The sequence below is a fragment of the Phyllobates terribilis genome, unplaced genomic scaffold (genome assembly GCF_046119375.1).
Source record: "Phyllobates terribilis strain yellow unplaced genomic scaffold, ASM4611937v1 Scaffold_2__4_contigs__length_985480577, whole genome shotgun sequence".
Taxonomy (NCBI): domain Eukaryota; kingdom Metazoa; phylum Chordata; class Amphibia; order Anura; family Dendrobatidae; genus Phyllobates; species Phyllobates terribilis.
In genome coordinates this window covers 52,008,632-52,021,032 of record NW_027362762.1, presented here as the reverse complement: position 1 = coordinate 52,021,032, position 12,401 = coordinate 52,008,632, and the positions used below count along the sequence as shown (strand labels likewise).

The 12,401-nt window shown below is 43.2% G+C and overlaps 1 protein-coding gene across 11 annotated transcripts in view; it reads left to right on the top strand.

Annotated features, from left to right (window-relative positions):
• Positions 1-12,401, top strand: part of TENM4 (teneurin transmembrane protein 4) — a 1,569,569-nt gene that overhangs the window by 839,419 nt on the left and 717,749 nt on the right. The window lies entirely within an intron of this gene.

Sequence of the window (12,401 nt, the reverse complement as noted above, 5' to 3'; positions counted from 1 at the left end):
AAACTTCCAAAATGCCACCTTGTACAATGTAACCAGGAGATGTCATGTATAAAAGAATTTCCGAAAAACTAAAAACGTGACAATATTTTTGACGCTCTGTCGAAAAGATTAATGAAAATGATGCTCTGTGATCTACTGAAAATATCGCAATCACTGTGTTCAATGAGTCTCGGTCAATTAACGCTCTTGGACTTGTAATATTGGCAAGCTCGTTTCAAAATCTTTCTGATTATTTGCATGATAAATTCAAAGATTTTTTTTTTATTGTACCTTAAAAATTTTGTAGCAATTTAGTAGAATAATTAATATATAATATATTATTTGCTATCATACGTGGGGTATGAGATTGGGAAAAGCTGCCATGTTTTTCTAGTTCTAGACTACCCATTTAATTCTACCAACACTGGTTCAAGAATTATGAATTTGAAAAACTTTTTATATTTTCATTGTAAATATTACGCCACAATGTGTTTTGAGACTGAATTTGCCTTCTTTTTTTTTTAATTTCTTTGAGTAAGTTTGGTGGGAGGCACGGCGGGTTTCTCAGCAACATACTGGACTTCATCTATAGTGGCAGTGTATGAGAAGACTTTGTTTTTTTTTCTATGTTCTCTGCTGTGATGCAGGGATATCTGTAGATTATTCTATCACCGATGTCACATCTGACAAGAGGATAATGCCAGGTCTGTCAATCTGACAAAACAACGTGTACTTACTGCAGAACAGGACTAATCTCCTGCACTGATCCGGGCATCTCACTACCAAAATCTAATTTGTAGTAAATTTTCAGAAATTTGCTGGACCTGAAGAATTTGAAGAACTTGCAATTCAATATGGCGGGAATCGTCAAAAATTGTCCACTGGCAATTTACAAAAAGCAAAAGATTGCATGAGCTTGAGAAGGCTCACTTGAACTCAGGCACAACTGTGCGAGCTTCTCCATGATGCCTTCCTATACTACAGTAATTATATTATAGCACACGGGAGCAGTATTATAGTAGTTATATTCTTGTACATAGGGAGCAGTATTATAGTAGTTATATTCTTGTACATAGGAGGCAGTATTATAGTAGTTATATTCTTGTACATAGGAGCAGTATTATAGTAGTTACATTCTTGTACATAGGGGGCAGTATTATAGTAGTTATATTCTTGTACATAGGAGGCAGTATTATAGTAGTTATATTGTACATAGGAGCAGTATTATAGTAGTTACATTCTTGTACATAGGAGCAGTATTATAGTAGTTATATTCTTGTACATAGTAGTATTATAGTAGTTATATTCTTGTACATAGGGAGCAGTATTATAGTAGTTATATTCTTGTACATAGGAGCAGTAATATAGTAGTTATATTCTTGTACATAGGAGCAGTATTATAGTAGTTATATTCTTGTACATAGTAGTATTATAGTAGTTATATTCTTGTACATAGGGAGCAGTATTATAGTAGTTACATTCTTGTACATAGGGGGCAGTATTATAGTAGTTATATTCTTGTACATATGGGCAGTATTATAGTAGTTATACTCTTGTACATAGGAGCAGTATTATAGTAGTTATATTCCTGTACATAGGAGCAGTATTATAGTAGTTATATTCTTGTACATAGGGGGCAGTATTATAGTAGTTATATTCTTGTACATAGGGAGCAGTATTATACTAGTTATATTCTTGTACATAGGGAGCAGTATTATAGTAGTTATATTCTTGTACATAGGGTCAGTATTATAGTAGTTATATTCTTGTACATAGGGGGCAGTATTATAGTAGTTCTATTCTTGTACATAGGGAGCAGTATTATAGCAGTTATATTCTTGTACATAGGAGCAGTATTATAGTAGTTATATTCTTGTACATAGGGAGCAGTATTATAGCAGTTATATTCTTGTACATAGGAGCAGTATTATAGTAGTTATATTCTTGTACATAGTGGGCAGTATTATAGTAGTTATATTCTTGTACATAGGGGCAGTATTATAGTAGTTATATTCTTGTACATAGGAGCAGTATTATAGTAGTTATATTCTTGTACATAGGGAGCAGTATTATAGCAGTTATATTCTTGTACATAGGAGCAGTATTATAGTAGTTATATTCTTGTACATAGAGGCAGTATTATAGTAGTTATATTCTTGTACATAGGAGCAGTATTATAGTAGTTATATTCTTGTACATAGGGGGCAGTATTATAGTAGTTATATTCTTGTACATAGGAGCAGTATTATATTAGTTATATTCTTGTACATAGAGGGCAGTATTGTAGTAGTTATATTCTTGTACATAGGGGGCAGTATTATAGTAGTTATATTCTTGTACATAGGGGCAGTATTATACTAGTTATATTCTTGTACATAGGGGCAGTATTATAGTAGTTATATTCTTGTACATAGGGGCAGTATTATAGTAGTTATATTCTTGTACATAGGAGCAGTATTATAGTAGTTATATTCTTGCACATAGGAGCAGTATTATAGTAGTTATATTCTTGTACATAGGGGCAGTATTATAGTAGTTATATTCTTGTACATAGGGGCAGTATTATAGTAGTTATATTCTTGTACATAGAGGGTAGTATTATAGTAGTTATATTCTTGTACATAGGGGGCAGTATTATAGTAGTTATATTCTTGTACATAGGGGCAGTATTATAGTAGTTATATTCTTGTACATAGGGGCAGTATTATAGTAGTTATATTCTTGTACATAGGAGCAGTATTATAGTAGTTATATTCTTGTAAATAGGAGCAGTATTATAGTAGTTATATTCTTGTACATAGGAGCAGTATTATAGCAGTTATATTCTTGTACATAGAGGGCAGTATTGTAGTAGTTATATTATTGTACATAGGAGCAATATTATTGTAGCTATATTGTTGTACATTGGAGCAGTATTATAGTAGTTATATTCTTCTACATAAAGGCAGTAATATAGCAGTTATATTCTTGTACATAGAGGCAGTATTATAGTATTTATATTCTTGTACATTGGAGGAGTATTATAGTAGTTATATTCTTGTACATAGGGGCAGTATTATAGTAGTTATATTCTTGTACATAGGGGCAGTATTATAGTAGTTATATTCTTGTACATAGGAGCAGTATTATAGTAGTTATATTCTTGTAAATAGGAGCAGTATTATAGTAGTTATATTCTTGTACATAGGAGCAGTATTATAGTAGTTATATTATTGTACATAGAGGGCAGTATTGTAGTAGTTATATTATTGTACATAGGAGCAATATTATTGTAGCTATATTGTTGTACATTGGAGCAGTATTATAGTAGTTATATTCTTGTACATAAAGGCAGTAATATAGCAGTTATATTCTTGTACATAGAGGCAGTATTATAGTATTTATATTCTTGTACATTGGAGGAGTATTATAGTAGTTATATTCTTGTACATAGGGGCAGCATTATAGTAGTTATATTCTTGTACATAGGAGCAGTATTATAGTAGGTATATTCTTGCACATAGAGGGCAGTATTGTAGTAGTTATATTATTGTACATAGGAGCAATATTATTGTAGTTATATTCTTGCACATAGGGAGCAGTATTACAGTAGTAATACTTTTGTACATAAAGGCAGTATTATAGCAGTTATATTCTTGTACATAGGGGCAGTATTATAGTAGTTATAATCTTGTACATAGGGAGCAGTATTATCTAATATATATAATTGTCTTATCCCGTCTGTCTGTCTGTCCTTCTGTCCAGGAAATCCCGCGTCGCTGATTGGTCCGGCTGCGGCCAATCAGCGACTCGGCATTTCAGAAAAAGATGGCGGCCGTTAGTGGCTCATCTGCCGCACAGAGGTCAGCGGCGATGCAGCCGGCTGCTCGCAGCATAAGTCCCCCGACCGGAGGCGCCGCTGACCTCCATGCGGCTACCGTAGGGAGATCAGCACCCGGCGCAATACTTACCCCTCCTCGTGCCTCCGCAGCAGCTCCTGTCTCTTCTGCTGCAGCTCTGTGACATCTCAGGTCAGAGGGCGCGGTGACGTCTTTCCACCGCGCTCTCTCCTGAGCGGTCACAGCGCAGAGCGGGAAGATGCCGGCGCGCGTGAGGAGTCCGGAGCAGCGGCAGCACCAGCAGGTGAGAAGTGAGGTGAGTATTGGATTTTTTTTGTTTTTTATTGTATGGGGGCATAGGGCATTAAATGGTGGGGTGGGGGTGTGTGACATCGTGGAGGGGGCATTATAAACGAGGGGGGGTGACATCCTGCATGGGCCATTATATAGGGGGGATGTGACTTCCTGCATGGGGCATTATAAGTAAGGGGGGGGGATGTGACATCCTGCATGGGGCATTATAAGGGAGGGGGGGATGTGACATTCTGCATGGGGCATTATATGGTGGGGGAGTGACATCCTGCATGGGGCATTATAAGGGAGGGGGGATGTGACATCCTGCATGGGGCATTATAATGGAGGGGGGGATGTGACATCCTGCATGGGGCATTATATGGTGTGGGGGGTGACATCCTGCATGGGGCATTATAAAGGAGGGGGGATGTGACATCCTACATGGGGCATTATAACGAAGGAGGGGATGTGACATCCTGCATGGGGCATTATATGGTGGGGGAGAGTGAAAGGGGGGGATGTGACATCCTTCATGGGGCATTATAAGGGAGGGGGGGATGTGACATCCTGCATGGGGCATTATATGGGGGGGGGAGTGACATCCTGCATGGGGCATTATAAGGCAGGTGCTCCCCGGTCCTCAGTAACACGGTTCGCTGATTGGTCGCAGCCGCCGGCCGCGACCAATCAGCGATATCGGCGCCAAATTTAAACATCGCTCTGCTGATTGCTTGCGGCCGGCTGCCGCGACCAATCTGCGATTGTGGCGCCAAATGTAAACACGGTCTCCAGCCAATTGGCGGCAGATTTAAAATAAGTACGCCACCTTCGGGAGACATATTCTAGAATACCCGATGCGTTAGAATCGGGCCACCTTCTAGTAGTAGTTATATTCTTGTACATAGGGGCAGTATTATAGTAGTTATATTCCTGTACATAGGGGCAGTTACATAGTTACATAGTTTATAAGGCCGAAAAAAGACAAGCGTCCATCCAGTTCAGGCTATTTCTTGTGCACTGCAGCTATTCCGCAGCGTTGATCCAGCGGAAGGCAAAAAAAAAACATGCGGTATAGGCGAATTTACATAATTGAGGAAAAATTCACTTCCCGACTCCAGTCTGGCAGTCAGATTAAATCCCTGGATTAATTAACTATCACTAAGCATAAGATGTAATTTTATTGTTCTCAAGAAAGGCGTCCAGGCCTCTCTTGAACTCATTAAGTGAGTTGGACATCACCACTTCCTCTCCCAGAGAGTTCCAGAGTCTCACGGCTCTGACCGTAAAGAATCCCGGTAACATACCTGGCGGCGTCCTTGCATAGTGGTCCATCTCCCACTATGCAAGAGCGCGCACTTGATTTCCAGTCCAGACTGCCTTCCATACGGTCTGCTTTGCTCTGCTCTGGCTGGTTAGGGCGACGCCCGCCGAACTTCCTGTTTCTTGTAGCTGCTGCAGACACACCCCTAATGCGTCATCAGCCTATTGCTGTCTGTCATCTGTTATTTAAACCAGCTCCTCCTTGGAATCCTTGCCTGAGCATCTTGTTCTGTCAGTTGGCTTCTAGTCACTGATGTGCCAGGTCCTGTCTATGTTTCCTGCCTTGCGGTATCAGTTCCTGTGTCTGAACTGTGTCCTCTCTGTGTACTCTAGCCAGCTGTCTTTCTGCCTTTCCTGGAGGCTGTATTTCCAGGCCCTTGTGAACACGCTCTTAGCCTGTTCCTTCTGCCCTCTAGGGGCCGCATACCTAGATCTGTTGTCTGTGTCTTTTCCCAGTGTCTGTTCCTGCCCTAACTATCTTCCAGCCTGTTTCCCGTCTCTCTCTACGCCCATATTTTCCCTTTTTCTGCAGAGTCTGAACTCGTACCTAACTCCTGCTCGTTGTCACTGTACTTCCGTTTGTGAGTTTGTGGTCCACTCGCTACTTCACTGCAAGTACCCTGTGGGTATCTGGTTCTGCCTTTCCCTTCCTGTCTGTTCCGTGTGAACAGAGCCCTGTCCCCTCTGCCCTGCCTTGCTCGCCGCTCCGGCGGTTTCTGCCTGCTCTGCCTAGCTCACTGCTCCGGCGGTTCTTGCCTGCTCTGCCTTGCTCATGGCTCCGGCGGCTCTTGCCTGCTCTGTCTTTGCTCACCGCTCCAGACGGTCTCGCTCTGCTCTGCCTTTGCTCACCGCTCCAGGCGGTCTCGCTCTGCTCTGACCCTTTGCTCACTGCTCTGGCAGTCTCGCTCTGCTCTGACCCTTTGCTCACTGCTCCAGCAGTCTCGCTCTGCTCTGACCCATTGCTCACTGCTCCGGCAGTCTCGCTCTGCTCTGACCCTTTGCTCACTGCTCCGGCACTCTCGCTCTGCTCTGATCCTTTGCTCACTGCTCCGGAAGTCTCGCTCTGCTCTGACCCTTTGCTCACTTCTCCGGCAGTCTTGCTCTGCTCTGACCCTTTGCTCACTGCTCCGGCAGTCTCGCTCTGCTCTGACCCTTTGCTCACTGCTCCGGCAGTCTCGCTCTGCTCTGACTCTTGCTCACTGCTCCGGCAGGCTCGTCCTGCTCCACTCTTGCTCACCGCTCCAGGCGGCCTCGTCCTGCTCTTCTCTCGCTCACCGCTCCAGGCGGTCTCGTCTTGCTCAGCTCTTGCTCGCCGCTCCGGGCGGCCTCACTCTGCTATGTTTGTCCACCGCATCTGCGGTTCTGTTCCTGAGTCCCAGTCTGTACTGGGACCTATCCACTCTGTGCTCCAGCCTGTCGTACCTGCCAGTACCTCCCTGTCTGCATACCAGTCGTGCTTACCAGCATCCACCTGTCTGCATACCGGCCGTACCTGTCAGTACCTCCCTGTTTGCATACCAGTCGTGCTTGCCAGCAGCCACCCGTCTGTGTGGCAGCCTAACCTGCCTGTTCCTGTATTTCCCGGTGTGGGTCAACAGCGTGTCCGGGGTCTGACCTGGAGTAGCCCCTGGTCCCTCTACTCGGTTCCTCCTTGGTGCACTGGCGTCGTATGCCGTCGTGCGACCTTGGTCGGATCGGGTGGATACTTAGTTACGCCCCTCCAGGCATTCACTCTCCGGTAAGGTCCAGTGGAATCACTACATATACACGCACACGCCAGTCAGTCCGGGCGTGTGCATTACAGCATGCTCAGGCCATGGTTCCCGTTGAGCCCCACGGCCTTCGCTCTCTGAGACGTTTTCCAGCGAATACGTGCATCTAGAAGAAATTTTTTTTTTTTTGCTACTAGCTGAGTTCCAGGCGAATTACGCACCCGTCCAGATGGATCTTTCTGCACCCGTTCCTGCGGATCCGCCACGTTACTATGGGGATCCAAGACAGAGTCGTGCATTTGTGGAGCAATGCATGCTACACTTCAAGTTCTACCCTCTTTATTTTCCCACCAATTGGGTTAAGGTGGGATTCATGATGTCTTACCTAGCGGGTGATGCCTTGAAATGGATCACCCCCCTATGGGACGCACAGGATCCTATCGTCCTGGACCTGCAGGCCTTCCTGGTGGCCTTTCTAATGGTCTTCGATGACCCTAACTCGGAAGCCCCTGCTGAAGCTTCACTTCCCAATATCCCGGAGCAGCCCAGATGGGTAATGTGTGTGGGTAGCGCACTAGTCCTCCTGCCCGAAGAGACTACTGCCCACCCAGAATCCACACAGGATGACTACGCTCTCCGGAATACTTCTCCCAACCTCAAGAGGCAGTCCAGACGTGCTAGGCGTAGAGGCAAGCCGTCACGCCAGGGTCTGTCCTCCCAAAGACCTCCTGACCCCAACCTTGAAGTCCCTGCTGAAGCTTCACTCACTTTACCCGGAGAGACTGTCCAAGGGTACTCCGAAGCAGTGATTACCTCCGAGTCCGTGCACCTCTACAACCTGGCGGAGGACCCGCTGTTGCCTCCTGAATCCTCCGGGATACCACTTGATGACAAATGAATCATAGAATCATAGAATCATAGAATGGTAGAGTTGGAAGGGACCTCCTGGGTCATCTGGTCCAACCCCCTGCTCAAAGCAGGATTCACTAGATCATCTCAGACAGATGTCTGTCCAGCCTCTGTTTGAAGACGTCCATTGAAGGGGAACTCACCACCTCTCGTGGCAGCCTGTTCCACTCATTAATCACCCTAACTGTCAAAAAGTTTTTTCTAATATCTAATCTGTGTCTCCTCCCATTTAGTTTCATCCCATTGCTTCTAGTCTTTCCTTGTGCAAATGAGAATAAAGATGATCCTTCTACAATGTGACAGCCCTTGACATATTTGTAGACAGCTATTAAGTCTCCTCTCAGTCTTCTTTTTTGCAAGCTAAACATTCCCAAATCCTGCAACCGTTCCTCATAGGACATGGTTTGCAGACCAGTCACCATTCTGGTCGCTCTTCTCTGAACTTGCTCCAGTTTGTCGATGTCTTTTTTAAAATGTGGTGCCCAAAACTGTACACAGTATTCCAGATGAGGTCTGACCAAAGAGGAGTAAAGACCGATAATGACTTCACGTGATCTAGACTGTATGCTTCTGTTAATACATCCCAGAATTGTATTTGCCTTTTTTGCTGCTGCATCACACTGTTGACTCATGTTCAGTCTATGATCTATTAGTATACCTAAGTCTTTTTCACATGTACTGTTGCTTAGCTCTATTCCTCCCATTCTGTATATGCTTTTTTCATTTTTATTGCCCAGATGTAGTACTTTGCATTTTTCCCTGTTAAAAACCATTCTGTTGGTTGCTGCCCACTGCTCCAGTTTATTTAGGTCTTTTTGAATCCTCTCTCTCTCTTCTCTAGTATTAGCTATCCCTCCTAGCTTTGTGTCATCAGCAAATTTAATCAGTTTACCCTCAATTCCTTCATCTAAATCATTGATAAAGATGTTGAACAATACAGGTCCCAGGACGGAGGCCTGTGGTACCCTACTTGAGACATTCATCCAGCTGGATGTGAAGCCATTTACAACCACCCTTTGAGTCCGATCACTAAGCCAGTTATGAATCCACCTAACAGTTGCCTGGTCCATTGCATACTTGGTCATTTTTTCAATAAGGATGATGTGAGATACTTTGTCAAATGCTTTGCTGAAGTCAAGATATACTATATCTACAGCATTTCCCTGATCCACCCAGTCAGTGATTCTGTCATAGAAGGAAATTAAGTTAGTCTGACATGACTTGTTAGTTACAAACCCATGCTGACTCTGGTTAATCACTTCATTCTTATCCATGTACTTACATACATGTTGTTTAATAATTTGTTCAAAGATCTTTCCTGGTATAGAAGTCAGACTCACCGGCCTATAGTTCCCTGGGTCCACCTTCTTCCCCTTTTTGAAGATAGGAACAACATTTGCTCTTCTCCAGTCTTCTGGGACTTCTCCTGTTCTCCAAGAATTTTCAAAGATTATGGAGAGTGGTTCTAAAATTTCTTCTACAATCTCCTTCAGTACTCTGGGGTGTAATTCATCTGGACCTGGAGACTTGAACTCATTTATGTTAGCTAAATATTCCCTCACAATCTTTCTGTTTACAGATAACTTGGATTCCTCTATTCCTTTAAAAGGACAGTGAAGATCAGTTGATGTTACATTTTCTTTCTGAGAGAAAACAGATGCAAAATAGGAATTAAAAAGTTCGGCCTTCTCAACATCCTCTCTTACCATTTCTCCATTTTCATCCTGTAAAAATCCTATAGCATCTTTGACTTTTCTTTTACTTTTGACATACCCCCAAAATCCTTTTTTATTGCTTTTGACATCTCTTGCAAGCCTTAATTCATTGTCAGCTTTAGCTAACCTGATACGTGCCCTGCAGGATCTGCAGACTGCATTATAATCTTCTTTAGATATGCCTCCCTCTTTCCATTTAATAAACATTTCTTTCTTTCTTTTTAGCATGTGTTTAAGTTCTGTGTTCATCCATCCTGGTTTCCTTAAATGCTTCCCATTCTTCCTACTTTTCGGGATTGTTAACGATTGTGCTTTGAGAATCTCATTTTTAAAAATTTCCCATCCTTCCTGGACATTTTTGTCCTTAAGGACATCCAGCCATTGGATCCCTCCTATTCTCTTTCTGAGTCTCTTAAAATCTGCCTTTCTAAAATCTAACCTTGAAGTTTGAGTCTTCACATGTCTTCCTCCTCTAGTTATCCAAAATTCTATAATAGCATGATCGCTGCCTCCTAGGGTCCCAGCCACCTTTACCTCCTCAACCATTTCCTCCCTGTTTATAAGGATTAGATCCAAAGTAGCAGATCCCCTTGTTTTCTCCCCTACCTTTTGGAAGATAAAGTTGTCAGCAAGAGAGGATAAGAATTTGCTTGACCTGTTAGTTTTACTTAAGAGAGATTCCCAACAAATGTCTGGATAGTTGAAATCTCCCATGACCACTACGTCATATTTTTTGGAGAACTTGGTCATTTGATACATAAAGAGTTCATCCATATCTTCAGCTTGCCCAGGTGGCCTGTAGTAAATGCCTACAATGGTGTCCTTTCCGTTGTTCTCTCCTTGTATTCTTACCCAAACAGTTTCCACAGAACTCCCAGTCTCTGAAGCTTCAATCTCTGTGCAGATATACGCTTTTCTAACATACAATGCAACACCTCCTCCTCGTTTATCAAGTCTGTTTCTTGCAAATAAGTTGTATCCTTTTAGCCTTTTATTCCAATCATGTGTATCGTCCCACCAAGTTTCAGTGATTCCAATGACATCATATTCCTTTTCCTGCATTAGTAGTTCCAATTCTCCTTGTTTGTTGCCCATGCTTTGTGCATTTGTATAAAAACATTTTAGTTTGTGATTGGTTTCTCTTCCTCCCATATTTTTATTATTTAGATTTTTTTGTCTTTGTTCTTCTTTTCCACTTCCAGTAGCAGAGATCTCAATAGTATTTGTCAGCTGTATGGCTTTTTCTGGCCTTTTGCTTCCCTTCCCACATTGTTCTAGTTTAAAGCTCTTCTGATGAGTGTAGCAAGGCGACTTCCAAATACATGTTTTCCAGTCTTCGTAAGGTGCACCCCATCTCTAGCAAGTAGTCCATCGTATAGGTAATTCATTCCGTGATCCAGAAATCCAAATCCTTGTTGACGGCACCATCGACGTAGCCAGTTGTTCACCTGTAGAATCTTATTCCACCTCATTGTTCCATGGCCATCCACTGGGAGGATGGATGAGAAGACCACCTGCGCTCCCAATTCTTTCACTTTCTTGCCTAAGTCTTCAAAGTCACTGCAGATGGTTTCCAGGTCCTTTCTTGCGGTGTCATTTGTCCCCACATGTATTAGCAGGAATGGGTAGTGATCTGTAGGTCTGAAGAGTCTTGATATCCTGTCAGACACATCTTTAATTTTTGCTCCTGGAAGACAGCACATTTCTCTTGAGGTTATGTCTGGTCTGCAGATAGCGGCCTCTGTTCCTCTTAACAGGGAATCCCCCATGACCACCACTCTCCGTTTTTTCTTCACAACGTTCTTCTTTCTCCATCCAGGAGGATTCTGAGGGCTTACAAGGTTATTCATTGCTGGCAAAGTCTTATCTTGCTGTATTTCTTCATGGTTCTCCTGTGTGAGAGCCTGGTACTGGTTCCTGAGCAGTATGGGTTCTGACTGCCTCTCGATCCTCCTGCTTCTGTGGGTCACATGCTTCCATTCCTCTGTTTCGTCAGGTGCAGTTCGAATTTCTTCTCTTTCTGAATCATGAAGAGATAATTCTGCTCTGTCTAAGAACTCTTCACCTTCCTTAATGATTTTCAAGGTAGTTAACCTCTCTTCTAGATTTCGCAACTTTTCCTCCAACAGGGACACAAGCTTGCATTTCTGGCATGTGAAGTCTGGCTTTTCCACTGGCAAGTCTGTGAACATGTAGCAGGATATGCAGCTCACCAAATGGCTCCTGGACTCTTCCATGTTCTTATAGTTAATGTTCTGAAAACAGTGAAAAAAGCTTAAAAAAAAAGCTTCAAAATATCGGCGCGCGGTTTACCGATGTCCTCTTTTCAGCTCCAACAGCCAAAATCCAGTGTTCTTTGAGCTCGCGGAGACTCTTCACTTACCCCAAAATGCAGTGGGAATATGCAAATTATCTCCTCAGGACTCCTCCCCTGGTTTACCGATGTCCTCTTTTCAGCTCCAACAGCCAAAATCCAGTGTTCTTTGAGCTCGCGGAGACTCTTCACTTACCCCAAAATGGAGAGAGACTTCCCTACACCCGGTACCTGATACCTCGCCCGCTTCGTCCAGTGAGTCCAACCTAGTGTACTCCGAAGCAGAGGTTACCCCCGAGTCTCTACTCCCCTCCGACCAGGCGGAGGACCTCCAGTTGTC